The sequence below is a fragment of the Diabrotica undecimpunctata genome, chromosome 5 (assembly GCF_040954645.1).
Source record: "Diabrotica undecimpunctata isolate CICGRU chromosome 5, icDiaUnde3, whole genome shotgun sequence".
NCBI classification, from domain to species: Eukaryota; Metazoa; Arthropoda; class Insecta; order Coleoptera; family Chrysomelidae; genus Diabrotica; species Diabrotica undecimpunctata.
In genome coordinates, this window is record NC_092807.1 from 30341487 (window position 1) to 30354179 (window position 12693).

Genomic DNA, 12693 nt, shown 5'->3' on the forward strand with positions numbered 1-12693 from the left:
GAGCCTTGAATAGTACTGGAACGGCATCTTTAGAGGCCATCATAGGTGTCTCCCTGCTGGAATTATAATATATTTCGGCGGTAGCCTTTATGATTATCATGAGAGCAAACAATACTTGTGACACCGAATTACTTATTAAATAGTTACACAAATACTACTGGGATTATACTTGAGGAATCCATCTTTATGATGAGTTCAGATATGATGGCACCAGAAATAATCTTCACTGAGAAGATTCACATAATTATACCACCTAAAGAACAAAAAGTTACAAACATAAATGGGGACTTAATATGGTTCACTGATGGATTTATAACTGCTCATGGTACTAAATCAGGAATGTGTTCCATACTGAAGATTTTGCTGTGGTGACCCCAAAGCAAAGAGAATCAACATTTATACAGATAGCCAAGGGACTATTTTGATAACCCACTAACTAGTGAGGATAATCCAAGCTGGTGAGGAACTACCACGATCTTCTCAACAACTTGGCAAAAGAACATAGTGTCTTTAATATGGGTGCCGGGTCATGAATGGGACATGGGAATGAACAAGTAGATTTTTTGGCAAAACAAGGCTAGAGAAAAACCCCTTATAGGCCATGAACCATTGTATGCCATCACCAAAGAGTAGTACAGAAGTGGATAATAAAGAATCATCAAAAGAAATGGAGAGTTTTAAAGGAGAAATCCAGACTAAGAAAATAATCAAGAATATTGATAAAAAAGTCTCGAATAATTTGATGAACTTCAATAAACGAGATATGTTTCACTTGGCTTCCTTTAATTATGCCCATATTCCATATAAGCCATATTTCATACATATTAAGGCATGCATACCATTTTCACATACACTCATTGTTCACGGATAAAATCAAACTATTTTATGATCAAAGGTCAAAAGATCCTAGCTTTTACAAATTCTGGAAACTTCATTTTCGCGTAGTGTTAACTGTATATCCAAATATTGTTGTATAAACAAGTGAAAATAAGTGGACTATTATGCCAATAAGCTTAATAAACTAATACATACTATTCATTTAACATCTTTTTGTTCGGATTTATGATTAAATAATACATACAACCTTAATAATTAAAAAAAATATATTCAGATACGATTATATCCGAAGAAGTTACGATACATATTCATATAATTATATAGAAACAGTAAAGTGTAAAATGTAAATCATATTCCACTAAAGGACATAACACACTCCACAACAAGAAAATCTCTATGTAGTAAATATTTAGAACGGCATTCAAGGCCTTTAATTACAGAAAACCATTTTGGGTAAGTGTTTCGTTGTATATGATAGTAGTTTTTATAATAAACCTATTTTTGTAACTAATTGTTACAAAAAACTAATTTGTAAATTAATAATTGTGTCTATACTGCTACATAACATTTATGGGTCAACTTTTTTTACAATTAGTTAATAAGATTTTTACGAAGAAAAGTTTATAAAGCTCGTATTACAATTGTTGTATATATATATATATATATATATATATATATATATATATATATATATATATATATATATATAATATAATGTGGAAACCACTTACGGAATATAATTATCATTTGGTCTTATTTTAAAAAAAATTAATAAACCCCCCAAACATGCCAACTTAAGAACTTAATTGTGTGTATCTTTGAATAAAAATATAAATATACATGGTGATTCGCGTGAACCTAACACTGCTAAGACACTTTTTTTTTAATGGGAAACCCAGCACAATTTTATATATAATTAAATGCTCAACACTGATTCGTATAGAACAAATACCAACATGTTTAGGTGAATTCAGATATATTTTCCTAGTGTTGACAGATCTTTTCGGCAGAGATCAATGAAACGAGTAACACCGAGCTGTAAGTCCCACTATTTCTTACCGTACTGCTCATCCGTAGATCGACCCGATACACCAGTGTATTCTAATTTAAGTCAGAGATGCATTTTGGATTTTATACTACCACGTTAAAATTTTTATTTTTATAGCCCCAGCCATTCGGTATTCGATCCATAAACCTTCTAGACTACTCACTAAGTACTCAGTAAGTGGTCCGAAGCAAAAGCATGGTCCGAAGCAAAAGCATGGTCCGCAACAGATGCCATGATTAACAAGATCGAAGCATTCGTGGTACAGTAAAATATTATACATTAGTTGAATCCATTAGATGACTAATTAGGATCCATTTAAAAAGAGCATGTCAAAGAATGTGGGTTCCCGGCTCAGGAAATCCAATTGATATATGATTCAAGAAATTCAAACCGGTTTGTTATTAATATTACCAGCAGTAATTCAAGGTCATATATAAACCTAATCACTGTACATATCTTTCTGAGGTCCACCTAAAAACAAAAGAAAAATACCAAATATCATTGGTGGATCATGTTACGAATGGGAAATATTAAGAAGAATGAAGAAAGAAAAATAAAAGAAAGAAGACACCAATATATCGGATATATATCGCGTGGAAAAAATACGACATCTTGCTGTTCATAATCCGTGGCAAAATAGGGAGCACGATTGGGGAAAGTAGATGAATATGGCTACTGAGGAATAGAAGAAAATGGTATGGTTGCAGCTCAAAACAACTTCTTAGAACAGCTGCTGCGAAACTTACACGTTACCAAGATGATTGATAACCTTATGAACGGAAATGGCAGTTAAAAAAGACAACTTATAAAGGGAACATTCTCAGTGGTTCGCTGTATAACATAGTATAAAATATGAGAACCTCTATAAGAATATAATTAGAGAGGATTCGAGGTTTTTCTTTATAAACTTCCCCTCTTCAAATATTGTACTAGATTATAGCATAATGCAGCTCCACACTCTACGTGTGGACATCTCATAAAGTCTCAATTAAAGAAAAAATGTTGAAGAACCATAAGAAAGGTAATTAGAATACATTCTATATATGACTATATCATTATATTTATATGAAACATCCCACTTAAGAAAATGGGTTTCAAACACTTTCTAAGTGTTTGAAACCAAATTCAGATTAATACCTAATCTGTACCTTCTACGATTTTCAAGGCAAACAGACAGTGAATTGGATCGTCGAAAACTGTCTTTTCTAGATACATTTAAGTCCAAGGCATGACTCCTAAACGTTAAGATGCACTGCTAAGCGCAAGCTAAGAAAAAGGAAAACAATGAAAATAATACAATCTATGAAAACATAAAAACCTTTAAAGATCACTGTGTAACTAAATAATCAAATATAAAACCAGTTTTTACGTTTTGAAAGCAATATTAACTTTCATATAAATAGAAATTCTAGATTGAAAAATGGAACACTTTACAAACAGTTGATTGAAAAAACCACCACTAAAATTACAGGCAATCTATTAAAATTAAGAATCTGTAACAATACATGACCAAGATAAGTTTTAAAAATATTTAGATTATTAATTTAATTTATGTAAGTAAAGTTTAACAATAGCATTTTATACAGATATTCTAGCCTATTGCTTTCACAACCCATGACCACATAAAAGCAAGAAGCCTTATGTGGTTTTATCTTGGAATCTTGTTGAAGTGTGTGCATTGTCCCTTGACAAACACCGATTAATTACGTTATACGTACCTAACTACTTAAAATTAACTACGATTATAAGTGTATATGAAAAATTTAAAAAATTAAATAGTCAAGAATCATACTATCAATATTATCTAAGATAAAAATTGATGTGGATTAAAAATGCTGCTAGCTATCAAATTACTCCGATATGGTATAATGAGTGCGAAATTTAAGAATGTTGAATAGAATGAAATTTACAAAAACTATTTAGACTAAAATGTTTAGTGATGATTCAAAATGATGATAATCAAAACAAAAATACTGTCTAAAATATACATACTCTGCCACTAAAGGCACTGGCGTCCTGCTGCTACTGTTGCCATATGCAGCATGTTTAAAAAATAATAAAATAATCGTGCGTTTCTTGATATATTGATATATGGCTTTATTAACGCCAAGTCTCAACACTATTGAATGTTATCTTTTGTCTATTAGATGACAATATAATAAAGTAAGGAATAGTAGGACCGGCAATCTAAGAGCCAATTTATTATTAATATTACAAAATATAATAAAGGCTCTGAAACTTTTACGTGGTTACCTCGTGATTCCGAATATAAATTGCAAAGATGTGCACAAGGGTATGATTTCAACAAAATCAATTTAAGTAGTTTAGGTACAAGTTTGTATTTGTTTAGAAAGGAAATATTTTTTGTCCATTAAGCATTTCATACAAATGTTTCGTCCGAATTAAGACCCTAGTATATCCCGTGGTGTTCTTCTTCTTAAAGTGCCTATCCGTTCCGGATGTTGGCGATAATCACGGCTATCTTTACTTTGTTTATTGCAGCGCGGAACAGTTCAGTGGTAGTCGTGTTATACCACTTTCGTAAATTTTGAAGCCAGGAAGTGCGTCTTCTTTAATGTCCGTGGTGTTATGAATGATAATTATGCCGAAATGAGAGAAATCAATAATAAAAAAATAGTGATAATCAATTAAAGTACAGTGGATCAGCAAGTTAAATTTAATGTTTATACCACTCTCAAATGAGAGCTGGAAAGATAGTACTCATGTCAAAAATGTAGAAAAGTTTTATGTAAATATAGATTTGTTGGCCACAAAAAATTTTTTATGGACTTAGGTGACTAAAATGATAGTGACAGTGTCTTTGGATTGGATATGTGATGGAAAATTAATTTCACGCTTAATGTATATAATATACCACCTTTTTTTTCGTTTTTAGTACCTGTCTAACGTCAACCAAAAATGATAATACTGAAAACTTTTATTTTCAACACTTTGACAAAATTTATTATCACTACAGCTGTTTCGACAGAGTGCCTTTCTCAAGTGGTCTATTTTTGGTACGCGTTTACACTTTATAGTCTTCAACTGAATAAGTTGATGAGGAGGGAACTGTTTGTCTCAAGTTGGCCATTCAGAATTATATCTGTATTTTTTAATTTGTTAATTTCCATAGATTCTAACAAAGATACCGTAAGGTTTTTATTTTGAATGTGAAGAATTTGAAATAGGTCATTAAAAGAATGATTATTGTTTTAATGACTAATTGGCCTAGAAGTTTAATTGCATACGTAGCCTCTGTTTTTGTATTATTGAAAGCCCTTTTGTGACCTGCTATACGTTTGTTAAAAGTTTTACCAGTTTGACCGATGTAAGTTTTTGGGCAGTTGCCACATTTAAGTCTGTATATAAAGACTATAATAAAGACACTCTGCTGAAACAGCTGTAGTGATAATAAATTAAAATAAATTTTATGGAATTATTGGAAACAAAAGTTTTCAGTGTTTATAAACAAATTTATAAGTTGTAGTAGTAAGTGAAAGTTCAAATAAATTTCACAACTCCCGTGTTGTTTCTATTCAGACGTTAGACACTGTGAACAAATACAACCTCAATACTTGTTGTGGTAATCTAATCTTATCAGCAATGAGTAATAATGAGTCTCTGATATTTGATAGATTACTGGTCCTACTAAAAGTGTGTGACAAGACAATAGTGGTAAATTGGCAACATTTTATGAGAGTTGTAGCGGGACAGACTATTCGAGGATTTACTTTTTCCTTATTTTATATACAATAAACATTTAAATGCACAAGGGACTTTCAGATTAGTAGTTCTACTTGGAACAGTTACAAAACACAAATATGTGAAACTACAACACACCTCTATACAGTTTGACGACTGCTACAGCATTTTTAAAAATGTTTAAGTTCACCATTCTCCGCTAAACAAGGAGGAGTTGGTAAAATACTATCTACCAATATTGTAAAAAATATTCTTTATAACAAGTTTCAGATAGATTTTCTTGTATTATATGCTACCGAAAAAACAGTTTGTTATTAACATCATTTTGAATCAATATATCAGTAATTTTGATGCTTACAGCGGAGCACGAAAAGAAGCTTCCAGCTGGAAATATCTTATTAAAATTTCTGTATTTTCGCAAACATTATAATAAATATTCATTTTTCGAAATTCTTGCATAGTTATTTTAAAATGTGTTTTAATAGATCCTAGTCAGAAATTTTGACAAAAATCATACGACATCTAGAAGTTCCAAGGCACAATGATTTCCTGATATTTTGCAAAAAATATCTTGAATAATGTAAAAAATAACGATGGAAGAATTTCTGTAATTATTCGTATCAAATTGGTTTTTACAATTATCTATAAAAATAATGGAACTAAGTCTCTGAGAAATATTTAGTAAAATAGATTTCTGATATTTCTATATATCTCAAAAACCTCATGGAACTTTTGGGATAGGTGGTTACACTTAAAAACCAATACGACGCGAAATTTTAGAGGATACTATTATTTAAAAAACTTATGTACACATTCATTGAAAAAATGAGATCAAAAACTCTAATGGGCCTTATTTGTAATTTGAGTCTATGATAGGACTGATTCAACTAAAAATAAATAACAAATAGGTTTGGTAAATTGATTAGTTTGATATGTTTTATTTTTATTGATCTTTATTTAGGGAACAATTGAGCAAACTTGTGAGATTGATTCTACGTTTAATGTACAACGAAGCAATCAAAGAAACTATAAGAAATATTTAATCGACTAAAATACACTAACACTAAAATATTGTAAATACTTAAAAAACAATTTTTTTTAATTTTAAAAAGTAAATGACAAGAACATGTTATGTTTAGCGGTTCAGTTGGTATCATGGAGGTATTATTTTGTATCTTATGTTATATTTCAACGATTTAGTTCGTAAAACGAAACAGATTTAACATCTCATCAATCAAAATCAAGATATAATACCACATTACTCGATAACTCCGGTCTGATATATAGATGACTTCACTGATAACAAATTGTCACATGAAAAATTGGTCTGATTTAACTTCAATCAGATCATTATCATTAGGGCAAGTGAAAGTCGTTCAAGTGATAAAACTTTTACAATTCTCAAAACACTGAAAAAATCTGACTGTAATGTGGTATGCTGACTTTAATAGATATTTTATTATACTGCTCATCCATCTCGATTCACTTGCAAATTCCAATTCAAAGATGCAGATCCATTTTGGATTTTATACTGCTGAAAACTAACCTACACAGATCGAAGTATAGAAAATATAGGTGAGACACTTAAGTGAACTCTTGGAATGTCATATGAAAGACAAAACTCGCCATTTGTGGCAGTGGTCAATGGCGCGTACTCGAAGTCTACAGCGCGTGTGATCACACGAGTTACTATTGTTTTTCGTGGATTATATATAATTAGTACGATTATCCATGTTGTGTATTAAATGTTTGTAAATATTCGTAAAGGTATCTTGAGGGAGATGGATAACTTAAACTATCCGCAAGGCCGTGAAGACAAAGAGGAGGACGCTACCTCCTGTGTCTACCGGCCCGCTAAGCCACCAAGCCGACGTGCAAAAAATACAAATCCAAAAATAATTAGTCACATCTTACAAAACTAACAAATAACATTTTTCTTTAACATTCCTGATAACTGCCACAAAATCCACTGTTCATTGTAAATAAAGAATGACCTACTATCAATCATTATGTTAACTTGGAAAGTTGCCAAGAGTCTCGAATTTATTGGTTTTATTAAAAGTGAAACTGGAACAAAACCATGAAGTGGAGATATCCAGGATTGGCTAGTATACCTGTTGAATACAAATCATGTGGTGTTCGTGTATCAAGGTATAAAAATTGGTTTTATGTTTAAATTAAATACGATAGAAGATTTTATATATTATTTTCCTAGTCGGCAATGCAGTCAACTAAAAAGCCTTGAAAGTAGCATTACCTATACAGTTGATGATATTTTTTATCCAAACTTGTCCAAAAGGAAAAGGAACCAAGAAAAAAGGATTGGCATCAACTTCTATAGGAAACATGGAAGATAAATCTAGAGGTAATGAGGATCATCTGAGAAACGAAGATTCCGATGCACTTGACCAAGATTATGGCATAGACGCATCAGAACACACTAAAGAAAGAGATGGAAATTCGGACACAGAACAAAGTAGTACTGATTCATCTGCAAGTGAAAATGAAAAGGATGATCAAGACTATTTGGTTGTGGAAGGGAAAGTTGTAGAATCAACTGCAAGAAAATTCATCAAAACATAACCATACTAACCAATATATTGACAGCATAAAAACAGAAACTCACGGCCTAGGGATAGTGCAAATACTGATGTAGTATTTTGTATATCATAAAATTTTTTTAAGGTTTTATTTAATAAACACTTAAAGAATTGAGTCTTAAAATTTCAAACGAGAATAAGCATAGGTAATCTAGTTTTTGTAGTGCGCTTAAAATCTAATGTTGAAGAAAATTGCGTTTGAATTAAATTTTGACCGGCAAAAGTTGAGCCCGTGTCGTTTTGGAGAGTTTGAAAAATTCATTCTGATATGGTCGGTGTCGACGGCCAGTTCACAGTTTGCCGACAAACGTATTTCTCTGACAAAGTTTGTGTTTTTATTTTTGAGAAAGCTATATTATGGTTTTCTTAATTTCTGATGTATCTCTTGTTATCAAGCTGATAAAACATGTCCAGCTGTCTCCTTACAGGAGACACTTTACACAGCGTTCCTCTTTGGTGGTTTCCGACGGCAAGCAATAGTCTGAAACCTCTGGAAAGCAGTTCAATCAGTTCAACCATTTATTCGTCATTAAATGGATGGAATTAAATGGAATCAAAGTGTATAGCGACACAAGCATAATTGCATAATTCACTGTAAGTTTTGTTTTATTCTATTTTTGGTATTTCTGCTTTCCTATCGTTAGCCGTTAAGTTTCTTCGTTTAACTTACAATTCAAAAACAAAATGTTTCAATCTATAAGGTTGGGCAATAGAAAAAATCGCCTGGAAAGAAAAAAAAGTGAATCGTTTAGAGCGCATAAGAGATTTATTTCACAGATTTGTTCAAAATTGCTACTACGTTGGAGAAAACGTAAAAGCTTGAACCCTTTAGAGGAAGATGCTCTTTTTTTCAGCACATTATTAAAAATATACCAGTTTTCTACTAAATTATTATTAACTGCAAAAGTAGTTCACATTTTTATAGATTGCATTATGTATCTGGCAGATACGACGCGAACGCCTTTATGTGAAACAAAAGGGAGAGCCGCGGATGTTAATGATAAAATGCTATTTGTTCGAGTTTGTGATGCTATATTTTGGTTTGATTTAGAATTACCTAAAAGCCTGTTTGTCTCGGAAACATTTTGAGGTATCTCAAAAACCTTCATCATGGAAGATATTCATAAATTCGAGAAAATACCATAGTGCGTCCTACTGCATAAATATTCCAGGCCAAAGGCAAGCAAAAAGGTTTGGTCGCTACTATACTATACCTTTTTCTCGCTAGCAAAATTACTCTTAAGAGCTTCAGAAAACTGAAATCTAAATAATCAAGGTGTTCTAACTGGATACTGCTTGCTTAGATATCACTTCTATAAAATGGACAACGGGACCAGCCTAACATGTGGATCCTCCTAAAATGCAGAGAAAACTGCTGAACATAGTGTCTGCAACTGCAGTGTAATTGTTCGTCATAAATACCTGCAACAGATATTTTTAAACCCGGTCAATTCTTCTTCTTCTTCTTTAAGTGCCGTTTCCCGATCGGAGGTTGGATATCATGATCACTATCTTTACTCTATCTACTGCTGCTCTGAAGAGTTCTATAGAACTGCATTTAAACCAGTCCCTTAAATTCTTCAACCATGACACTCTCCTTCTTCCTATACTCCTTCCTCCTCTTATCTTTCCCTGTATTATCAGCCTTAGCAGTTCATATCGCTGTCCCCTCATTACGTGTCCCAAATATTGTAGCTTTCTTATTTTTATTGTGTTTATTATTTCGCATTCTTTGCCCATTTCTCTCAATACTTCCGTGTTAGTTTTCTTCTGTGTCCATGCTATTCTAAGCATCCTCCTGTAACACCACATTTCAAAGGACTGTAACTTATTTATGTGTTGTTGCTTTAATGTCCGGCTTTCAAGTCCATAGTGCAGTATCGAAAATACGTAGCATCCCAGTGCTCTTACTCTCAATTCTAATGTAAGGTCTTTGTTCCAGAGAATTGTTTTCATTTTTACAAACGCATTTCTTGCTATTTCTATCCTGGCTCTTATTTCGGTTGTTTGATCATTATTGTCTGAAACCCAGATTCCTAGGTGTTTGTATTTATCAACCCTTTCTATCGGTACATTTCCCAAATGTATGTTTGTTGGTATATTTGTTTTCTTTGTTATTATCATGTATTTGGTCACTTAACAAATGGATAATACGCTTTCCTAGTAGTCTAGATTTCTTGGACTAAAACCTAAATGTAGACCCCTTCAAACTTTACAATCTGCAACACAGTTTCACTGAAAATGAAAACAGGAGTGGGCAAAAATGTAACGAGCAAAATACTAAAAGTTGTATGACTCGAAATTACCTAAACCAACAGTAAAACTATGGAGGAATATCAAGATCAAGAATATATAGATATTAAAACAGTTGGTAAATGCATTTTTTTAACTTAAAGAAACTGAACAACAATCGGCATTATATCATAAAAATTATATGTAGCAAGATCCATTTTTTAGCTGAAGCAGTCCATTGTACAGCGAACAATTATGGACATTATAATGATAACATTAAGTCACATGTATGTAAAAGTCAAAAATTGCAGAAAAAAACATTCATTCGTTCAACACATTTATAAAAACACTTACGATCTAAGTTTTTGCTTATCAACTACACAAAAATAAACGATTATGCAAATTTTACTTGAGTCTGTAGCAAAAACAGTAATGTATTTCTATTCTATTTGCTTAACTGTCTTTATAATACTTTTACTTTCCACCAGAAGCTAAACTAATACTAATCCGACCAAATTAAATTATTTTTATCGGTGTAAATCTTAAGGGAAGACGTTTTGATGTTTGTAATGATCTAATACTAACAATTCGATAAACAAGTAAGGTAAGTCATTTTATGTTTTTGATTTAAGTTCTATGGTACTGGATAGACATATATAGAGCTGAAGAAATATTTCGCTTGTTGGGAAAAATCCCCTTATCTTGGCAATATTACGCCAGAATTATCAATATCCGTTACCATTTATATTTGGGATATAAAAAAAAGATTTAAAATATTGAAACAAGACTTGTAGCAAATTGATGTTATATTATCTGGTGGACTCCTGTTAGTTTAGCTTCCTTTATAATTGTTATAACATTTATAATTTGCTATACAAAACATTCAAAACAATTTCAAACCAAAAAAATTAAATCGAAGCATCCATTTGAGTAAAGACGTTTAAAATTACTATTTAATAAGCATTACATATTGCTTTGACTAATAATTAAAATCATCCAGAAATGAAGTTGAATAGTAGCTTATATTCAACTGGAAATAGAGAGTTAAAGTTCGATCAAACGCTACAAGTAAATCGTGCTAAAGCAATAAACCGAACTTTCCCGCAGAAAGACACGATTATTACCGAAAATGGCAGAAAAATATATTGTCTATATTCGCATTGACAACTATTCGCAATACAAATCAAGTTTCATAAGCAACATCGTTTTCTTTATTTCTAACACTAATCTCAATACATATTTGTTCAAAATATAAAATACAATCTATCCATTGGTTCTTTGCATAAATTGAAGTTAACATTTTTTTCAAAAAGAGTTGTTAAAACGACTAACCACTCTTTATCGGTTTTAGATCAATACATATTTTTATAATCTAACAACGAAAAATATTTTGTTTAGCCTTTAATTCATTATTTCGTTTTTTGATTCTGGATATAACTACGTCCAAAGTAATGTCACGAAATATATCCGCTCTCACGAATACAGAAATATTTACACAATTTTGTGAAGACTTAATATTTTTTCATAGATTTTTATTTTATAGAATATTTCTGGATAACCATTAGATTCCCAAGCATAGTAAATTGTGCTGAATGTGTATGAAATCTTGAATTGAAAAATGAAATGGAGGACCTCCGGAACTTTTGTCTTGCGTTGAAGAGGTAAAATATTTAAATATATGTTTCTTTATCAATTATGCAGCATTCAGCAATTATTTATTTAAAACAGTAATTGCTGTATTAAAAATATGTAGATAGTATGTATAATTAAAAAAAAAAGGAAAACAATAATATTGTTCTTTTCATCCAAAATTAGATGTGTCAGAAGAAAGACGACCAATCGACCTGCGATCTAAAACAACCTTTACAACCCCGCGTAGGTCCTAGTCTTTTCAAGACTTTCTCTCCAGGCGTCTCTATCCATCGCCTTCCTCCGCCACGCACGTATTTCCACATTTCCTTCATCGATATTATCAAGGAACCTTGTTCTGGGTCTTCTTCTTCTCTGACCAATGGGTCTATCAAAGAGCGTTTTACTAGTTGAGTAATTTTGTTCCATTCGCATTACATGCCCTACCCACCTTAGACGTCTTATTTTAATATACTTTACGATATCTGGTTCCTGGTATGTTCTAGAAAGTTCGAAGTTGTATCGTCTTCTCCACACCCCATATCGTTCACCGTTCCATAGATTCGCCTTAGTACTTTTCTTTCAAAACATCCAAGCATGTTTTCATTACTTTTTGTTAGAGTCCAGGTCTCTGAACCATATGTT